The following is a 15,418-nucleotide window of genomic DNA, read 5'->3' as shown; positions in this document are numbered from 1 at the left end:
CATGCAACTATCTATTTGTTCCTTATGCTTGCCCCTACTACTACTACTACTACTAGTCGTTGGGTGTCAAGCGCGGTGGGAAAAGTCACACAGTAATCGTCAAAAATAAGAAAATGAGGTCATATAGATCACGCTCCCGCGTCATCCTTGTCACGTGGCGCAAAAATATATTTAAAAAGGGGAATGCAACACGAGGACTTCCCAGGAGGTCACCCATCCTAGTACTACTCTCGCCCAAGCACGCTTAACTTCGGAGTTCTGATGGGATCCGGTGCTTTAGTGCTGGTATGATCGCATCCGACATGCAACTATCTATTTGTTCCTTATGCTTGCCCCTACTACTACTACTACTACTAGTCGTTGGGTGTCAAGCGCGGTGGGAAAAGTCACACAGTAATCGTCAAAAATAAGAAAATGAGGTCATATAGATCACGGTCCCGCGTCATCCTTGTCACGTGGCGCAAAAATATATTTAAAAAGGGGAATGCAACACGAGGACTTCCCAGGAGGTCACCCATCCTAGTACTACTCTCGCCCAAGCACGCTTAACTTCGGAGTTCTGATGGGATCCGGTGCTTTAGTGCTGGTATGATCGCATCCGACATGCAACTATCTATTTGTTCCTTATGCTTGCCCCTACTACTACTACTACTACTACTAGTCGTTGGGTGTCAAGCGCGGTGGGAAAAGTCACACAGTAATCGTCAAAAATAAGAAAATGAGGTCATATAGATCACGCTCCCGCGTCATCCTTGTCACGTGGCGCAAAAATATATTTAAAAAGGGGAATGCAACACGAGGACTTCCCAGGAGGTCACCCATCCTAGTACTACTCTCGCCCAAGCACGCTTAACTTCGGAGTTCTGATGGGATCCGGTGCTTTAGTGCTGGTATGATCGCATCCGACATGCAACTATCTATTTGTTCCTTATGCTTGCCCTACTACTACTACTACTACTATTAGTCGTTGGGTGTCAAGCGCGGTCGGAAAAGTCACACAGTAACCGTCAAAAATAAGAAAATGAGGTCATATAGATCACGGTCCCGCGTCATCCTTAGCACGTGGCGCAAAAATATATTGAAAAAGGGGAATGCAACACGAGGACTTCCGAGGAGGTCACCCATCCTAGTACTACTCTCGCCCAAGCACGCTTAACTTCGGAGTTCTGATGGGATCCGGTGCTTTAGTGCTGGTATGATCGCATCCGACATGCAACTATCTATTTGTTCCTTATGCTTGCCCCTACTACTACTACTACTACTACTACTACTACTACTACTACTAGTCGTTGGGTGTCAAGCGCGGTGGGAAAAGTCACACAGTAATCGTCAAAAATAAGAAAATGAGGTCATATAGATCACGTTCCCGCGTCATCCTTGTCACGTGGCGCAAAAATATATTTAAAAAGGGGAATGCAACACGAGGACTTCCCAGGAGGTCACCCATCCTAGTACTACTCTCGCCCAAGCACGCTTAACTTCGGAGTTCTGATGGGATCCGGTGCTTTAGTGCTGGTATGATCGCATCCGACATGCAACTATCTATTTGTTCCTTATGCTTGCCCCTACTACTACTACTACTACTACTACTACTAGTCGTTGGGTGTGAAGCGCGGTGGGAAAAGTCACACAGTAATCGTCAAAAATAAGAAAATGAGGTCATATAGATCACGCTCCCGCGTCATCCTTGTCACGTGGCGCAAAAATATATTTAAAAAGGGGAATGCAACACGAGGACTTCCCAGGAGGTCACCCATCCTAGTACTACTCTCGCCCAAGCACGCTTAACTTCGGAGTTCTGATGGGATCCGGTGCTTTAGTGCTGGTATGATCGCATCCGACATGCAACTATCTATTTGTTCCTTATGCTTGCCCCTACTACTACTACTACTACTAGTCGTTGGGTGTCAAGCGCGGTGGGAAAAGTCACACAGTAATCGTCAAAAATAAGAAAATGAGGTCATATAGATCACGGTCCCGCGTCATCCTTGTCACGTGGCGCAAAAATATATTTAAAAAGGGGAATGCAACACGAGGACTTCCCAAGAGGTCACCCATCCTAGTACTACTCTCGCCCAAGCACGCTTAACTTCGGAGTTCTGATGGGATCCGGTGCTTTAGTGCTGGTATGATCGCATCCAACATGCAACTATCTATTTGTTCCTTATGCTTGCCCCTACTACTACTACTACTACTACTACTACTAGTCGTTGGGTGTCAAGCGCGGTGGGAAAAGTCACACAGTAATCGTCAAAAATAAGAAAATGAGGTCATATAGATCACGCTCCCGCGTCATCCTTGTCACGTGGCGCAAAAATATATTTAAAAAGGGGAATGCAACACGAGGACTTCCCAGGAGGTCACCCATCCTAGTACTACTCTCGCCCAAGCACGCTTAACTTCGAAGTTCTGATGGGATCCGGTGCTTTAGTGCTGGTATGATCGCATCCGACATGCAACTATCTATTTGTTCCTTATGCTTGCCCTACTACTACTACTACTACCATTAGTCGTTGGGTGTCAAGCGCGGTCGGAAAAGTCACACAGTAATCGTCAAAAATAAGAAAATGAGGTCATATAGATCACGGTCCCGCGTCATCCTTGGCACGTGGCGCAAAAATATATTGAAAAAGGGGAATGCAACACGAGGACTTCCGAGGAGGTCACCCATCCTAGTACTACTCTCGCCCAAGCACGCTTAACTTCGGAGTTCTGATGGGATCCGGTGCTTTAGTGCTGGTATGATCGCATCCGACATGCAACTATCTATTTGTTCCTTATGCTTGCCCCTACTACTACTACTACTACTACTACTACTACTACTACTACTACTACTACTACTAGTCGTTGGGTGTCAAGCGCGGTGGGAAAAGTCACACAGTAATCGTCAAAAATAAGAAAATGAGGTCATATAGATCACGTTCCCGCGTCATCCTTGTCACGTGGCGCAAAAATATATTTAAAAAGGGGAATGCAACACGAGGACTTCCCAGGAGGTCACCCATCCTAGTACTACTCTCGCCCAAGCACGCTTAACTTCGGAGTTCTGATGGGATCCGGTGCTTTAGTGCTGGTATGATCGCATCCGACATGCAACTATCTATTTGTTCCTTATGCTTGCCCTACTACTACTACTACTAGTCGTTGGGTGTCAAGCGCGGTGGGAAAAGTCACACAGTAATCGTCAAAAATAAGAAAATGAGGTCATATAGATCACGCTCCCGCGTCATCCTTGTCACGTGGCGCAAAAATATATTTAAAAAGGGGAATGCAACACGAGGACTTCCCAGGAGGTCACCCATCCTAGTACTACTCTCGCCCAAGCACGCTTAACTTCGGAGTTCTGATGGGATCCGGTGCTTTAGTGCTGGTATGATCGCATCCGACATGCAACTATCTATTTGTTCCTTATGCTTGCCCCTACTACTACTACTACTACTAGTCGTTGGGTGTCAAGCGCGGTGGGAAAAGTCACACAGTAATCGTCAAAAATAAGAAAATGAGGTCATATAGATCACGCTAACGCGTCATCCTTGTCACGTGGCGCAAAAATATATTTAAAATGGGGAATGCAACACGAGGACTTCCCAGGAGGTCACCCATCCTAGTACTACTCTCGCCCAAGCACGCTTAACTTCGGAGTTCTGATGGGATCCGGTGCTTTAGTGCTGGTATGATCGCATCCGACATGCAACTATCTATTTGTTCCTTATGCTTGCCCCTACTACTACTACTACTACTAGTCGTTGGGTGTCAAGCGCGGTGGGAAAAGTCACACAGTAATCGTCAAAAATAAGAAAATGAGGTCATATAGATCACGGTCCGGCGTCATCCTTGTCACGTGGCGCAAAAATATATTTAAAAAGGGGAATGCAACACGAGGACTTCCCAGGAGGTCACCCATCCTAGTACTACTCTCGCCCAAGCACGCTTAACTTCGGAGTTCTGATGGGATCCGGTGCTTTAGTGCTGCTATGATCGCATCCGACATGCAACTATCTATTTGTTCCTTATGCTTGCCCCTACTACTACTACTACTACTACTAGTCGTTGGGTGTCAAGCGCGGTGGGAAAAGTCACACACTAATCGTCAAAAATAAGAAAATGATGTCATATAGATCACGCTCCCGCGTCATCCTTGTCACGTGGCGCAAAAATATATTTAAAAAGGGGAATGCAACACGAGGACATCACAGGAGGTCACCCATCCTAGTACTACTCTCGCCCAAGCACGCTTAACTTCGGAGTTCTGATGGGATCCGGTGCTTTAGTGTTGGTATGATCGCATCCGACATGCAACTATCTATTTCTTCCTTATGCTTGCCCCTACTACTACTACTACTACTAATACTACTACTACTAGTCGTTGGGTGTCAAGCGCGGTGGGAAAAGTCACACAGTAATCGTCAAAAATAAGAAAATGAGGTCATATAGATCACGGTCCCGCGTCATCCTTGTCACGTGGCGCAAAAATATATTTAAAAAGGGGAATGCAACACGAGGACTTCCGAGGTGGTCACCCATCCTAGTACTACTCTCGCCCAAGCACGCTTAACTTCGGAGTTCTGATGGGATCCGGTGCTTTAGTGCTGGTATGATCGCATCCGACATGCAACTATCTATTTGTTCCTTATGCTTGCCCCTACTACTACCACTACTACTAGTCGTTGGGTGTCAAGCGCGGTGGGAAAAGTCACACAGTAATCGTCAAAAATAAGAAAATGAGGTCATATAGATCACGGTCCCGCGTCATCCTTGTCACGTGGCGCAAAAATATATTTAAAAAGGGGAATGCAACACGAGGACTTCCCAGGAGGTCACCCATCCTAGTACTACTCTCGCCCAAGCACGCTTAACTTCGGAGTTCTGATGGGATCCGGTGCTTTAGTGCTGGTATGATCGCATCCGACATGCAACTATCTATTTGTTCCTTATGCTTGCCCTACTACTACTACTACTACTAGTCGTTGGGTGTCAAGCGCGGTGGGAAAAGTCACACAGTAATCGTCAAAAATAAGAAAATGAGGTCATATAGATCACGGTCCCGCGTCATCCTTGTCACGTGGCGCAAAAATATATTTAAAAAGGGGAATGCAACACGAGGACTTCCCAGGAGGTCATCCATCCTAGTACTACTCTCGCCCAAGCACGCTTAACTTCGGAGTTCTGATGGGATCCGGTGCTTTAGTGCTGGTATGATCGCATCCGACATGCAACTATCTATTTGTTCCTTATGCTTGCCCCTACTACTACTACTACTACTACTACTACTACTACTAGTCGTTGGGTGTCAAGCGCGGTGGGAAAAGTCACACACTAATCGTCAAAAATAAGAAAATGAGGTCATATAGATCACGGTCCCGCGTCATCCTTGTCACGTGGCGCAAAAATATATTTAAAAAGGGGAATGCAACACGAGGACATCACACGAGGTCACCCATCCTAGTACTACTCTCGCCCAAGCACGCTTAACTTCGGAGTTCTGATGGGATCCGGTGCTTTAGTGTTGGTATGATCGCATCCGACATGCAACTATCTATTTGTTCCTTATGCTTGCCCCTACTACTACTACTACTACTACTACTACTAATACTACTACTACTAGTCGTTGGGTGTCAAGCGCGGTGGGAAAAGTCACACAGTAATCGTCAAAAATAAGAAAATGAGGTCATATAGATCACGGTCCCGCGTCATCCTTGTCACGTGGCGCAAAAATATATTTAAAAAGGGGAATGCAACACGAGGACTTCCCAAGAGGTCACCCATCCTAGTACTACTCTCGCCCAAGCACGCTTAACTTCGAAGTTCTGATGGGATCCGGTGCTTTAGTGCTGGTATGATCGCATCGGACATGCAACTATCTATTTGTTCCTTATGCTTGCCCCTACTACTACTACTACTACTAGTCGTTGGGTGTCAAGCGCGGTGGGAAAAGTCACACAGTAATCGTCAAAAATAAGAAAATGAGGTCATATAGATCACGGTCCCGCGTCATCCTTGTCACGTGGCGCAAAAATATATTTAAAAAGGGGAATGCAACACGAGGACTTCCCAGGAGGTCACCCATCCTAGTACTACTCTCGCCCAAGCACGCTTAACTTCGGAGTTCTGATGGGATCCGGTGCTTTAGTGCTGGTATGATCGCATCCGACATGCAACTATCTATTTGTTCCTTATGCTTGCCCTACTACTACTACTACTACTAGTCGTTGGGTGTCAAGCGCGGTGGGAAAAGTCACACAGTAATCGTCAAAAATAAGAAAATGAGGTCATATAGATCACGGTCCCGCGTCATCCTTGTCACGTGGCGCAAAAATATATTTAAAAAGGGGAATGCAACACGAGGACTTCCCAGGAGGTCACCCATCCTAGTACTACTCTCGCCCAAGCACGCTTAACTTCGGAGTTCTGATGGGATCCGGTGCTTTAGTGCTGGTATGATCGCATCCGACATGCAACTATCTATTTGTTCCTTATGCTTGCCCCTACTACTACTACTACTACTACTACTAGTCGTTGGGTGTCAAGCGCGGTGGGAAAAGTCACACAGTAATCGTCAAAAATAAGAAAATGAGGTCATATAGATCACGCTCCCGCGTCATCCTTGTCACGTGGCGCAAAAATATATTTAAAAAGGGGAATGCAACACGAGGACTTTCCAGGAGGTCACCCATCCTAGTACTACTCTCGCCCAAGCACGCTTAACTTCGGAGTTCTGATGGGATCCGGTGCTTTAGTGCTGGTATGATCGCATCCGACATGCAACTATCTATTTGTTCCTTATGCTTGCCCCTACTACTACTACTACTAGTCGTTGGGTGTCAAGCGCGGTGGGAAAAGTCACACAGTAATCGTCAAAAATAAGAAAATGAGGTCATATAGATCACGGTCCCGCGTCATCCTTGTCACGTGGCGCAAAAATATATTTAAAAAGGGGAATGCAACACGAGGACTTCCCAGGAGGTCACCCATCCTAGTACTACTCTCGCCCAAGCACGCTTAACTTCGGAGTTCTGATGGGATCCGGTGCTTTAGTGCTGGTATGATCGCATCCGACATGCAACTATCTATTTGTTCCTTATGCTTGCCCCTACTACTACTACTACTACTAGTCGTTGGGTGTCAAGCGCGGTGGGAAAAGTCACACAGTAATCGTCAAAAATAAGAAAATGAGGTCATATAGATCACGGTCCCGCGTCATCCTTGTCACGTGGCGCAAAAATATATTTAAAAAGGGGAATGCAACACGAGGACTTCCCAGGAGGTCACCCATCCTAGTACTACTCTCGCCCAAGCACGCTTAACTTCGGAGTTCTGATGGGATCCGGTGCTTTAGTGCTGGTATGATCGCATCCGACATGCAACTATCTATTTGTTCCTTATGCTTGCCCTACTACTACTACTACTACTAGTCGTTGGGTGTCAAGCGCGGTGGGAAAAGTCACACAGTAATCGTCAAAAATAAGAAAATGAGGTCATATAGATCACGGTCCCGCGTCATCCTTGTCACGTGGCGCAAAAATATATTTAAAAAGGGGAATGCAACACGAGGACTTCCCAGGAGGTCACCCATCCTAGTACTACTCTCGCCCAAGCACGCTTAACTTCGGAGTTCTGATGGGATCCGGTGCTTTAGTGCTGGTATGATCGCATCCGAGATGCAACTATCTATTTGTTCCTTATGCTTGCCCCTACTACTACTACTACTAGTCGTTGGGTGTCAAGCGCGGTGGGAAAAGTCACACAGTAATCGTCAAAAATAAGAAAATGAGGTCATATAGATCACGCTCCCGCGTCATCCTTGTCACGTGGCGCAAAAATATATTTAAAAAGGGGAATGCAACACGAGGACTTCCCAGGAGGTCACCCATCCTAGTACTACTCTCGCCCAAGCACGCTTAACTTCGGAGTTCTGATGGGATCCGGTGCTTTAGTGCTGGTATGATCGCATCCGACATGCAACTATCTATTTGTTCCTTATGTTTGCCCCTACTACTACTACTACTACTACTACTAGTCGTTGGGTGTCAAGCGCGGTGGGAAAAGTCACACAGTAATCGTCAAAAATAAGAAAATGAGGTCATATAGATCACGGTCCCGCGTCATCCTTGTCACGTGGCGCAAAAATATATTTAAAAAGGGGAATGCAACACGAGGACTTCCCAGGAGGTCACCCATCCTAGTACTACTCTCGCCCAAGCACGCTTAACTTCGGAGTTCTGATGGGATCCGGTGCTTTAGTGCTGGTGTGATCGCATCCGACATGCAACTATCTATTTGTTCCTTATGCTTGCCCCTACTACTACTACTACTACTAGTCGTTGGGTGTCAAGCGCGGTGGGAAAAGTCACACAGTAATCGTCAAAAATAAGAAAATGAGGTCATATAGATCACGCTCCCGCGTCATCCTTGTCACGTGGCGCAAAAATATATTTAAAAAGGGGAATGCAACACGAGGACTTCCGAGGAGGTCACCCATCCTAGTACTACTCTCGCCCAAGCACGCTTAACTTCGGAGTTTTGATGGGATCCGGTGCTTTAGTGCTGGTATGATCGCATCCGACATGCAACTATCTATTTGTTCCTTATGCTTGCCCCTACTACTACTACTACTACTACTACTAGTCGTTGGGTGTCAAGCGCGGTGGGAAAAGTCACACAGTAATCGTCAAAAATAAGAAAATGAGGTCATATAGATCACGCTCCCGCGTCATCCTTGTCACGTGGCGCAAAAATATATTTAAAAAGGGGAATGCAACACGAGGACTTCCCAGGAGGTCACCCATCCTAGTACTACTCTCGCCCAAGCACGCTTAACTTCGGAGTTCTGATGGGATCCGGTGCTTTAGTGCTGGTATGATCGCATCCGACATGCAACTATCTATTTGTTCCTTATGCTTGCCCCTACTACTACTACTACTACTAGTCGTTGGGTGTCAAGCGCGGTGGGAAAAGTCACACAGTAATCGTCAAAAATAAGAAAATGAGGTCATATAGATCACGGTCCCGCGTCATCCTTGTCACGTGGCGCAAAAATATATTTAAAAAGGGGAATGCAACACGAAGACTTCCCAGGAGGTCACCCATCCTAGTACTACTCTCGCCCAAGCACGCTTAACTTCGGAGTTCTGATGGGATCCGGTGCTTTAGTGCTGGTATGATCGCATCCGACATGCAACTATCTATTTGTTCCTTATGCTTGCCCCTACTACTACTACTACTAGTCGTTGGGTGTCAAGCGCGGTGGGAAAAGTCACACAGTAATCGTCAAAAATAAGAAAATGAGGTCATATAGATCACGGTCCCGCGTCATCCTTGTCACGTGGCGCAAAAATATATTTAAAATGGGGAATGCAACACGAGGACTTCCCAGGAGGTCACCCATCCTAGTACTACTCTCGCCCAAGCACGCTTAACTTCGGAGTTCTAATGGGATCCGGTGCTTTAGTGCTGGTATGATCGCATCCGACATGCAACTATCTATTTGTTCCTTATGCTTGCCCCTACTACTACTACTACTACTAGTCGTTGGGTGTCAAGCGCGGTGGGAAAAGTCACACAGTAATCGTCAAAAATAAGAAAATGAGGTCATATAGATCACGGTCCGGCGTCATCCTTGTCACGTGGCGCAAAAATATATTTAAAAAGGGGAATGCAACACGAGGACTTCCCAGGAGGTCACCCATCCTAGTACTACTCTCGCCCAAGCAGGCTTAACTTCGGAGTTCTGATGGGATCCGGTGCTTTAGTGCTGGTATGATCGCATCCGACATGCAACTATCTATTTGTTCCTTATGCTTGCCCCTACTACTACTACTACTACTACTACTACTAGTCGTTGGGTGTCAAGCGCGGTGGGAAAAGTCACACACTAATCGTCAAAAATAAGAAAATGAGGTCATATAGATCACGCTCCCGCGTCATCCTTGTCACGTGGCGCAAAAATATATTTAAAAAGGGGAATGCAACACGAGGACATCACAGGAGGTCAGCCATCCTAGTACTACTCTCGCCCAAGCACGCTTAACTTCGGAGTTCTGATGGGATCCGGTGCTTTAGTGTTGGTATGATCGCATCCGACATGCAACTATCTATTTGTTCCTTATGCTTGCCCCTACTACTACTACTACTACTAATACTACTACTACTAGTCGTTGGGTGTCAAGCGCGGTGGGAAAAGTCACACAGTAATCGTCAAAAATAAGAAAATGAGGTCATATAGATCACGGTCCCGCGTCATCCTTGTCACGTGGCGCAAAAATATATTTAAAAAGGGGAATGCAACACGAGGACTTCCCAGGAGGTCACCCATCCTAGTACTACTCTCGCCCAAGCACGCTTAACTTCGGAGTTCTGATGGGATCCGGTGCTTTAGTGCTGGTATGATCGCATCCGATATGCAACTATCTATTTGTTCCTTATGCTTGCCCCTACTACTACTACTACTACTACTAGTCGTTGGGTGTCAAGCGCGGTGGGAAAAGTCACACAGTAATCGTCAAAAATAAGAAAATGAGGTCATATAGATCACGGTCCCGCGTCATCCTTGTCACGTGGCGCAAAAATATATTTAAAAAGGGGAATGCAACACGAGGACTTCCCAGGAGGTCACCCATCCTAGTACTACTCTCGCCCAAGCACGCTTAACTTCGGAGTTCTGATGGGATCCGGTGCTTTAGTGCTGGTATGATCGCATCCGACATGCAACTATCTATTTGTTCCTTATGCTTGCCCCTACTACTACTACTACTACTACTACTACTACTACTACTACTACTACTAGTCGTTGGGTGTCAAGCGCGGTGGGAAAAGTCACACACTAATCGTCAAAAATAAGAAAATGAGGTCATATAGATCACGCTCCCACGTCATCCTTGTCACGTGGCGCAAAAATATATTTAAAAAGGGGAATGCAACACGAGGACATCACAGGAGGTCACCCATCCTAGTACTACTCACGCCCAAGCACGCTTAACTTCGGAGTTCTGATGGGATCCGGTGCTTTAGTGTTGGTATGATCGCATCCGACATGCAACTATCTATTTGTTCCTTATGCTTGCCCCTACTACTACTACTACTACTACTACTAATACTACTACTACTAGTCGTTGGGTGTCAAGCGCGGTGGGAAAAGTCACACAGTAATCGTCAAAAATAAGAAAATGAGGTCATATAGATCACGGTCCCGCGTTATCCTTGTCACGTGGCGCAAAAATATATTTAAAAAGGGGAATGCAACACGAGGACTTCCCAGGAGGTCACCCATCCTAGTACTACTCTCGCCCAAGCACGCTTAACTTCGGAGTTCTGATGGGATCCGGTGCTTTAGTGCTGGTATGATCGCATCCGACATGCAACTATCTATTTGTTCCTTATGCTTGCCCCTACTACTACTACTACTACTAGTCGTTGGGTGTCAAGCGCGGTGGGAAAAGTCACACAGTAATCGTCAAAAATAAGAAAATGAGGTCATATAGATCACGGTCCCGCGTCATCCTTGTCACGTGGCGCAAAAATATATTTAAAAAGGGGAATGCAACACGAGGACTTCCCAGGAGGTCACCCATCCTAGTACTACTCTCGCCCAAGCACGCTTAACTTCGGAGTTCTGATGGGATCCGGTGCTTTAGTGCTGGTATGATCGCATCCGACATGCAACTATCTATTTGTTCCTTATGCTTGCCCTACTACTACTACTACTACTAGTCGTTGGGTGTCAAGCGCGGTGGGAAAAGTCACACAGTAATCGTCAAAAATAAGAAAATGAGGTCATATAGATCACGGTCCCGCGTCATCCTTGTCACGTGGCGCAAAAATATATTTAAAAAGGGGAATGCAACACGAGGACTTCCCAGGAGGTCACCCATCCTAGTACTACTCTCGCCCAAGCACGCTTAACTTCGGAGTTCTGATGGGATCCGGTGCTTTAGTGCTGGTATGATCGCATCCGACATGCAACTATCTATTTGTTCCTTATGCTTGCCCCTACTACTACTACTACTACTAGTCGTTGGGTGTCAAGCGCGGTGGGAAAAGTCACACAGTAATCGTCAAAAATAAGAAAATGAGGTCATATAGATCACGGTCCCGCGTCATCCTTGTCACGTGGCGCAAAAATATATTTAAAAAGGGGAATGTGGCGCAAAAATATATTTAAAAAGGGGAATGTGGCGCAAAAATATATTTAAAAAGGGGAATGCAACACGAGGACTTCCCAGGAGGTCACCCATCCTAGTACTACTCTCGCCCAAGCACGCTTAACTTCGGAGTTCTGATGGGATCCGGTGCTTTAGTGCTGGTATGATCGCATCCGACATGCAACTATCTATTTGTTCCTTATGCTTGCCCTACTACTACTACTACTACTACTAGTCGTTGGGTGTCAAGCGCGGTGGGAAAAGTCACACAGTAATCGTCAAAAATAAGAAAATGAGGTCATATAGATCACGGTCCCGCGTCATCCTTGTCACGTGGCGCAAAAATATATTTAAAAAGGGGAATGCAACACGAGGACTTCCCAGGAGGTCACCCATCCTAGTACTACTCTCGCCCAAGCACGCTTAACTTCGGAGTTCTGATGAGATCCGGTGCTTTAGTGCTGGTATGATCGCATCCGACATGCAACTATCTATTTGTTCCTTATGCTTGCCCCTACTACTACTACTACTACTACTACTACTACTACTAGTCGTTGGGTGTCAAGCGCGGTGGGAAAAGTCACACACTAATCGTCAAAAATAAGAAAATGAGGTCATATAGATCACGCTCCCGCGTCATCCTTGTCACGTGGCGCAAAAATATATTTAAAAAGGGGAATGCAACACGAGGACATCACAGGAGGTCACCCATCCTAGTACTACTCTCGCCCAAGCACGCTTAACTTCGGAGTTCTGATGGGATCCGGTGCTTTAGTGTTGGTATGATCGCATCCGACATGCAACTATCTATTTGTTCCTTATGCTTGCCCCTACTACTACTACTACTACTACTACCAATACTACTACTACTAGTCGTTGGGTGTCAAGCGCGGTGGGAAAAGTCACACAGTAATCGTCAAAAATAAGAAAATGAGGTCATATAGATCACGCTCCCGCGTCATCCTTGTCACGTGGCGCAAAAATATATTTAAAAAGGGGAATGTAACACGAGGACTTCCCAGGAGGTCACCCATCCTAGTACTACTCTCGCCCAAGCACGCTTAACTTCGGAGTTCTGATGGGATCCGGTGCTTTAGTGCTGGTATGATCGCATCCGACATGCAACTATCTATTTGTTCCTTATGCTTGCCCCTACTACTACTACTACTAGTCGTTGGGTGTCAAGCGCGGTGGGAAAAGTCACACAGTAATCGTCAAAAATAAGAAAATGAGGTCATATAGATCACGGTCCCGCGTCATCCTTGTCACGTGGCGCAAAAATATATTTAAAAAGGGGAATGCAACACGAGGACTTCCCAGGAGGTCACCCATCCTAGTACTACTCTCGCCCAAGCACGCTTAACTTCGGAGTTCTGATGGGATCCGGTGCTTTAGTGCTGGTATGATCGCATCCGACATGCAACTATCTATTTGTTCCTTATGCTTGCCCTACTACTACTACTACTACTACTACTAGTCGTTGGGTGTCAAGCGCGGTGGGAAAAGTCACACAGTAATCGTCAAAAATAAGAAAATGAGGTCATATAGATCACGGTCCCGCGTCATCCTTGTCACGTGGCGCAAAAATATATTTAAAAAGGGGAATGCAACACGAGGACTTCCCAGGAGGTCACCCATCCTAGTACTACTCTCGCCCAAGCACGCTTAACTTCGGAGTTCTGATGGGATCCGGTGCTTTAGTGCTGGTATGATCGCATCCGACATGCAACTATCTATTTGTTCCTTATGCTTGCCCCTACTACTACTACTACTACTAGTCGTTGGGTGTCAAGCGCGGTGGGAAAAGTCACACAGTAATCGTCAAAAATAAGAAAATGAGGTCATATAGATCACGGTCCCGCGTCATCCTTGTCACGTGGCGCAAAAATATATTTAAAATGGGGAATGCAACACGAGGACTTCCCAGGAGGTCACCCATCCTAGTACTACTCTCGACCAAGCACGCTTAACTTTGGAGTTCTGATGGGATCCGATGCTTTAGTGCTGGTATGATCGCATCCGACATGCAACTATCTATTTGTTCCTTATGCTTGCCCCTACTACTACTACTACTACTAGTCGTTGGGTGTCAAGCGCGGTGGGAAAAGTCACACAGTAATCGTCAAAAATAAGAAAATGAGGTCATATAGATCACGGTCCCGCGTCATCCTTGTCACGTGGCGCAAAAATATATTTAAAAAGGGGAATGCAACACGAGGACTTCCCAGGAGGTCACCCATCCTAGTACTACTCTCGCCCAAGCACGCTTAACTTCGGAGTTCTGATGGGATCCGGTGCTTTAGTGCTGGTATGATCGCATCCGACATGCAACTATCTATTTGTTCCTTATGCTTGCCCCTACTACTACTACTACTACTACTACTAGTCGTTGGGTGTCAAGCGCGGTGGGAAAAGTCACACACTAATCGTCAAAAATAAGAAAATGAGGTCATATAGATCACGCTCCCGCGTCATCCTTGTCACGTGGCGCAAAAATATATTTAAAAAGGGGAATGCAACACGAGGACATCACAGGAGGTCACCCATCCTAGTACTACTCTCGCCCAAGCACGCTTAACTTCGGAGTTCTGATGGGATCCGGTGCTTTAGTGTTGGTATGATCGCATCCGACATGCAACTATCTATTTGTTCCTTATGCTTGCCCCTACTACTACTACTACTACTACTAATACTACTACTACTAGTCGTTGGGTGTCAAGCGCGGTGGGAAAAGTCACACAGTAATCGTCAAAAATAAGAAAATGAGGTCATATAGATCACGGTCCCGCGTCATCCTTGTCACGTGGCGCAAAAATATATTTAAAAAGGGGAATGCAACACGAGGACTTCCCAGGAGGTCACCCATCCTAGTACTACTCTCGCCAAGCACGCTTAACTTCGGAGTTCTGATGGGATTCGGTGCTTTAGTGCTGGTATGATCGCATCCGACATGCAACTATCTATTTGTTCCTTATGCTTGCCCCTACTACTACTACTACTAGTAGTCGTTGGGTGTCAAGCGCGGTGGGAAAAGTCACACAGTAATCGTCAAAAATAAGAAAATGAGGTCATATATTTCACGGTCCCGCGTCATCCTTGTCACGTGGCGCAAAAATATATTTAAAAAGGGGAATGCAACACGAGGACTTCCCAGGAGGTCACCCATCCTAGTACTACTCTCGCCCAAGCACGCTTAACTTCGGAGTTCTGATGGGATCCGGTGCTTTAGTGCTGGTATGATCGCATCCGACATGCAACTATCTATTTGTTCCTTATGCTTG

General features: G+C 46.2%; 50 non-coding genes across 50 annotated transcripts; all 50 read right to left on the bottom strand.

Annotated features, from left to right (window-relative positions):
- Positions 1–180: 180 nt before the first annotated feature.
- Positions 181–299, bottom strand: LOC123431632. The gene has a single exon (XR_006623221.1). It is a non-coding gene; the product is annotated as a 5S ribosomal RNA (ribosomal RNA).
- Positions 300–481: 182 nt separating this feature from the next.
- Positions 482–600, bottom strand: LOC123431620. The gene has a single exon (XR_006623210.1). It is a non-coding gene; the product is annotated as a 5S ribosomal RNA (ribosomal RNA).
- A 185-nt stretch (positions 601–785) lies between these two features.
- Positions 786–904, bottom strand: LOC123431609. The gene has a single exon (XR_006623199.1). It is a non-coding gene; the product is annotated as a 5S ribosomal RNA (ribosomal RNA).
- Positions 905–1,088: 184 nt separating this feature from the next.
- Positions 1,089–1,207, bottom strand: LOC123436243. Its single transcript, XR_006627476.1, has one exon. It is a non-coding gene; the product is annotated as a 5S ribosomal RNA (ribosomal RNA).
- A 203-nt stretch (positions 1,208–1,410) lies between these two features.
- LOC123431597 lies at positions 1,411–1,529 on the bottom strand. Its single transcript, XR_006623188.1, has one exon. It is a non-coding gene; the product is annotated as a 5S ribosomal RNA (ribosomal RNA).
- Positions 1,530–1,720: 191 nt separating this feature from the next.
- Positions 1,721–1,839, bottom strand: LOC123431585. The gene has a single exon (XR_006623176.1). It is a non-coding gene; the product is annotated as a 5S ribosomal RNA (ribosomal RNA).
- Positions 1,840–2,021: 182 nt separating this feature from the next.
- Positions 2,022–2,140, bottom strand: LOC123434971. The gene has a single exon (XR_006626234.1). It is a non-coding gene; the product is annotated as a 5S ribosomal RNA (ribosomal RNA).
- Positions 2,141–2,331: 191 nt separating this feature from the next.
- Positions 2,332–2,450, bottom strand: LOC123436514. The gene has a single exon (XR_006627735.1). It is a non-coding gene; the product is annotated as a 5S ribosomal RNA (ribosomal RNA).
- A 184-nt stretch (positions 2,451–2,634) lies between these two features.
- Positions 2,635–2,753, bottom strand: LOC123436242. The gene has a single exon (XR_006627475.1). It is a non-coding gene; the product is annotated as a 5S ribosomal RNA (ribosomal RNA).
- A 215-nt stretch (positions 2,754–2,968) lies between these two features.
- LOC123431573 lies at positions 2,969–3,087 on the bottom strand. Its single transcript, XR_006623164.1, has one exon. It is a non-coding gene; the product is annotated as a 5S ribosomal RNA (ribosomal RNA).
- A 178-nt stretch (positions 3,088–3,265) lies between these two features.
- On the bottom strand, positions 3,266–3,384 carry LOC123431561. Its single transcript, XR_006623153.1, has one exon. It is a non-coding gene; the product is annotated as a 5S ribosomal RNA (ribosomal RNA).
- Positions 3,385–3,566: 182 nt separating this feature from the next.
- LOC123431550 lies at positions 3,567–3,685 on the bottom strand. Its single transcript, XR_006623142.1, has one exon. It is a non-coding gene; the product is annotated as a 5S ribosomal RNA (ribosomal RNA).
- A 182-nt stretch (positions 3,686–3,867) lies between these two features.
- LOC123437705 lies at positions 3,868–3,986 on the bottom strand. Its single transcript, XR_006628880.1, has one exon. It is a non-coding gene; the product is annotated as a 5S ribosomal RNA (ribosomal RNA).
- A 185-nt stretch (positions 3,987–4,171) lies between these two features.
- LOC123432740 lies at positions 4,172–4,290 on the bottom strand. The gene has a single exon (XR_006624309.1). It is a non-coding gene; the product is annotated as a 5S ribosomal RNA (ribosomal RNA).
- A 197-nt stretch (positions 4,291–4,487) lies between these two features.
- Positions 4,488–4,606, bottom strand: LOC123436645. The gene has a single exon (XR_006627858.1). It is a non-coding gene; the product is annotated as a 5S ribosomal RNA (ribosomal RNA).
- Positions 4,607–4,788: 182 nt separating this feature from the next.
- Positions 4,789–4,907, bottom strand: LOC123431538. Its single transcript, XR_006623130.1, has one exon. It is a non-coding gene; the product is annotated as a 5S ribosomal RNA (ribosomal RNA).
- A 181-nt stretch (positions 4,908–5,088) lies between these two features.
- Positions 5,089–5,207, bottom strand: LOC123435979. Its single transcript, XR_006627221.1, has one exon. It is a non-coding gene; the product is annotated as a 5S ribosomal RNA (ribosomal RNA).
- Positions 5,208–5,404: 197 nt separating this feature from the next.
- On the bottom strand, positions 5,405–5,523 carry LOC123432874. The gene has a single exon (XR_006624443.1). It is a non-coding gene; the product is annotated as a 5S ribosomal RNA (ribosomal RNA).
- A 206-nt stretch (positions 5,524–5,729) lies between these two features.
- On the bottom strand, positions 5,730–5,848 carry LOC123431666. Its single transcript, XR_006623254.1, has one exon. It is a non-coding gene; the product is annotated as a 5S ribosomal RNA (ribosomal RNA).
- A 182-nt stretch (positions 5,849–6,030) lies between these two features.
- On the bottom strand, positions 6,031–6,149 carry LOC123431527. Its single transcript, XR_006623119.1, has one exon. It is a non-coding gene; the product is annotated as a 5S ribosomal RNA (ribosomal RNA).
- Positions 6,150–6,330: 181 nt separating this feature from the next.
- Positions 6,331–6,449, bottom strand: LOC123438905. The gene has a single exon (XR_006630020.1). It is a non-coding gene; the product is annotated as a 5S ribosomal RNA (ribosomal RNA).
- Positions 6,450–6,637: 188 nt separating this feature from the next.
- On the bottom strand, positions 6,638–6,756 carry LOC123436953. Its single transcript, XR_006628160.1, has one exon. It is a non-coding gene; the product is annotated as a 5S ribosomal RNA (ribosomal RNA).
- A 179-nt stretch (positions 6,757–6,935) lies between these two features.
- On the bottom strand, positions 6,936–7,054 carry LOC123438894. Its single transcript, XR_006630009.1, has one exon. It is a non-coding gene; the product is annotated as a 5S ribosomal RNA (ribosomal RNA).
- A 182-nt stretch (positions 7,055–7,236) lies between these two features.
- LOC123438882 lies at positions 7,237–7,355 on the bottom strand. Its single transcript, XR_006629998.1, has one exon. It is a non-coding gene; the product is annotated as a 5S ribosomal RNA (ribosomal RNA).
- A 181-nt stretch (positions 7,356–7,536) lies between these two features.
- Positions 7,537–7,655, bottom strand: LOC123438870. The gene has a single exon (XR_006629987.1). It is a non-coding gene; the product is annotated as a 5S ribosomal RNA (ribosomal RNA).
- A 179-nt stretch (positions 7,656–7,834) lies between these two features.
- Positions 7,835–7,953, bottom strand: LOC123438858. The gene has a single exon (XR_006629975.1). It is a non-coding gene; the product is annotated as a 5S ribosomal RNA (ribosomal RNA).
- A 188-nt stretch (positions 7,954–8,141) lies between these two features.
- On the bottom strand, positions 8,142–8,260 carry LOC123435622. The gene has a single exon (XR_006626866.1). It is a non-coding gene; the product is annotated as a 5S ribosomal RNA (ribosomal RNA).
- A 182-nt stretch (positions 8,261–8,442) lies between these two features.
- Positions 8,443–8,561, bottom strand: LOC123431741. Its single transcript, XR_006623329.1, has one exon. It is a non-coding gene; the product is annotated as a 5S ribosomal RNA (ribosomal RNA).
- A 188-nt stretch (positions 8,562–8,749) lies between these two features.
- LOC123438845 lies at positions 8,750–8,868 on the bottom strand. The gene has a single exon (XR_006629963.1). It is a non-coding gene; the product is annotated as a 5S ribosomal RNA (ribosomal RNA).
- Positions 8,869–9,050: 182 nt separating this feature from the next.
- Positions 9,051–9,169, bottom strand: LOC123435945. The gene has a single exon (XR_006627189.1). It is a non-coding gene; the product is annotated as a 5S ribosomal RNA (ribosomal RNA).
- A 179-nt stretch (positions 9,170–9,348) lies between these two features.
- Positions 9,349–9,467, bottom strand: LOC123435040. The gene has a single exon (XR_006626302.1). It is a non-coding gene; the product is annotated as a 5S ribosomal RNA (ribosomal RNA).
- A 182-nt stretch (positions 9,468–9,649) lies between these two features.
- On the bottom strand, positions 9,650–9,768 carry LOC123437509. Its single transcript, XR_006628685.1, has one exon. It is a non-coding gene; the product is annotated as a 5S ribosomal RNA (ribosomal RNA).
- Positions 9,769–9,959: 191 nt separating this feature from the next.
- On the bottom strand, positions 9,960–10,078 carry LOC123433160. Its single transcript, XR_006624706.1, has one exon. It is a non-coding gene; the product is annotated as a 5S ribosomal RNA (ribosomal RNA).
- A 197-nt stretch (positions 10,079–10,275) lies between these two features.
- On the bottom strand, positions 10,276–10,394 carry LOC123438833. The gene has a single exon (XR_006629952.1). It is a non-coding gene; the product is annotated as a 5S ribosomal RNA (ribosomal RNA).
- Positions 10,395–10,579: 185 nt separating this feature from the next.
- Positions 10,580–10,698, bottom strand: LOC123438821. Its single transcript, XR_006629941.1, has one exon. It is a non-coding gene; the product is annotated as a 5S ribosomal RNA (ribosomal RNA).
- Positions 10,699–10,907: 209 nt separating this feature from the next.
- LOC123432856 lies at positions 10,908–11,026 on the bottom strand. Its single transcript, XR_006624426.1, has one exon. It is a non-coding gene; the product is annotated as a 5S ribosomal RNA (ribosomal RNA).
- Positions 11,027–11,229: 203 nt separating this feature from the next.
- On the bottom strand, positions 11,230–11,348 carry LOC123438809. The gene has a single exon (XR_006629930.1). It is a non-coding gene; the product is annotated as a 5S ribosomal RNA (ribosomal RNA).
- Positions 11,349–11,530: 182 nt separating this feature from the next.
- On the bottom strand, positions 11,531–11,649 carry LOC123438797. Its single transcript, XR_006629919.1, has one exon. It is a non-coding gene; the product is annotated as a 5S ribosomal RNA (ribosomal RNA).
- A 181-nt stretch (positions 11,650–11,830) lies between these two features.
- Positions 11,831–11,949, bottom strand: LOC123438786. Its single transcript, XR_006629908.1, has one exon. It is a non-coding gene; the product is annotated as a 5S ribosomal RNA (ribosomal RNA).
- A 244-nt stretch (positions 11,950–12,193) lies between these two features.
- On the bottom strand, positions 12,194–12,312 carry LOC123438774. The gene has a single exon (XR_006629897.1). It is a non-coding gene; the product is annotated as a 5S ribosomal RNA (ribosomal RNA).
- Positions 12,313–12,496: 184 nt separating this feature from the next.
- On the bottom strand, positions 12,497–12,615 carry LOC123435336. The gene has a single exon (XR_006626591.1). It is a non-coding gene; the product is annotated as a 5S ribosomal RNA (ribosomal RNA).
- Positions 12,616–12,812: 197 nt separating this feature from the next.
- Positions 12,813–12,931, bottom strand: LOC123432739. Its single transcript, XR_006624308.1, has one exon. It is a non-coding gene; the product is annotated as a 5S ribosomal RNA (ribosomal RNA).
- Positions 12,932–13,134: 203 nt separating this feature from the next.
- LOC123436884 lies at positions 13,135–13,253 on the bottom strand. The gene has a single exon (XR_006628091.1). It is a non-coding gene; the product is annotated as a 5S ribosomal RNA (ribosomal RNA).
- A 179-nt stretch (positions 13,254–13,432) lies between these two features.
- Positions 13,433–13,551, bottom strand: LOC123438762. Its single transcript, XR_006629886.1, has one exon. It is a non-coding gene; the product is annotated as a 5S ribosomal RNA (ribosomal RNA).
- Positions 13,552–13,738: 187 nt separating this feature from the next.
- On the bottom strand, positions 13,739–13,857 carry LOC123438751. Its single transcript, XR_006629875.1, has one exon. It is a non-coding gene; the product is annotated as a 5S ribosomal RNA (ribosomal RNA).
- A 182-nt stretch (positions 13,858–14,039) lies between these two features.
- Positions 14,040–14,158, bottom strand: LOC123432310. The gene has a single exon (XR_006623900.1). It is a non-coding gene; the product is annotated as a 5S ribosomal RNA (ribosomal RNA).
- A 182-nt stretch (positions 14,159–14,340) lies between these two features.
- Positions 14,341–14,459, bottom strand: LOC123438739. Its single transcript, XR_006629864.1, has one exon. It is a non-coding gene; the product is annotated as a 5S ribosomal RNA (ribosomal RNA).
- Positions 14,460–14,647: 188 nt separating this feature from the next.
- On the bottom strand, positions 14,648–14,766 carry LOC123432738. The gene has a single exon (XR_006624307.1). It is a non-coding gene; the product is annotated as a 5S ribosomal RNA (ribosomal RNA).
- A 200-nt stretch (positions 14,767–14,966) lies between these two features.
- On the bottom strand, positions 14,967–15,084 carry LOC123433042. Its single transcript, XR_006624601.1, has one exon. It is a non-coding gene; the product is annotated as a 5S ribosomal RNA (ribosomal RNA).
- A 182-nt stretch (positions 15,085–15,266) lies between these two features.
- Positions 15,267–15,385, bottom strand: LOC123438727. Its single transcript, XR_006629852.1, has one exon. It is a non-coding gene; the product is annotated as a 5S ribosomal RNA (ribosomal RNA).
- Positions 15,386–15,418: the final 33 nt, after the last annotated feature.

The sequence above is a fragment of the Hordeum vulgare genome, chromosome 2H (assembly GCF_904849725.1).
Source record: "Hordeum vulgare subsp. vulgare chromosome 2H, MorexV3_pseudomolecules_assembly, whole genome shotgun sequence".
Taxonomy (NCBI): domain Eukaryota; kingdom Viridiplantae; phylum Streptophyta; class Magnoliopsida; order Poales; family Poaceae; genus Hordeum; species Hordeum vulgare.
The sequence above is the reverse complement of the archived record's forward strand: the minus strand, read 5'-3'. Positions and strand labels throughout refer to the sequence as shown.